At 63.0% G+C, this 300-nt stretch overlaps 1 protein-coding gene across 1 annotated transcript in view; it reads right to left on the bottom strand.

The window, feature by feature from the left end:
• TMEM8C (transmembrane protein 8C) overlaps positions 1-300 on the bottom strand; it is a 38,363-nt gene that overhangs the window by 36,696 nt on the left and 1,367 nt on the right. The window lies entirely within an intron of this gene.

The raw sequence follows: 300 nt of genomic DNA, 5'->3' as shown, positions 1-300 counted from the left end.
GGGGCGGGTGCGGGCCGGCCTCCCCGGGGCAGGGAAAGCCAGCGGGCACAGGGGCTCCGAGGGCAGCTGTGGTTTAAATGCCCCGAAGGGGGGCGGGGATCTGCGTGCACATGTCGGGCAACACCCCGAGAGGGTCCGACAGCTGAGGCGCCACGTGATCAGCACTTGTCTCTGAGGTTTTTTTATTTTTATTTTTTGAGAGGCCGGCGTTGCTGATTCAAGAAGACCATTTGGAGGCGGAGGAGCAAGTCCCCAGGAGTTCCATCCCCAGCATCCGGCCACTTCCCCCCCCCAAACCCC

This window comes from Myotis davidii, unplaced genomic scaffold, assembly GCF_000327345.1.
Source record: "Myotis davidii unplaced genomic scaffold, ASM32734v1 scaffold609, whole genome shotgun sequence".
In the NCBI taxonomy this organism is placed as follows: Eukaryota; Metazoa; Chordata; class Mammalia; order Chiroptera; family Vespertilionidae; genus Myotis; species Myotis davidii.
Note: the sequence above shows the minus strand (reverse complement) of the source record. Positions and strands in the feature narration are given on the sequence as shown.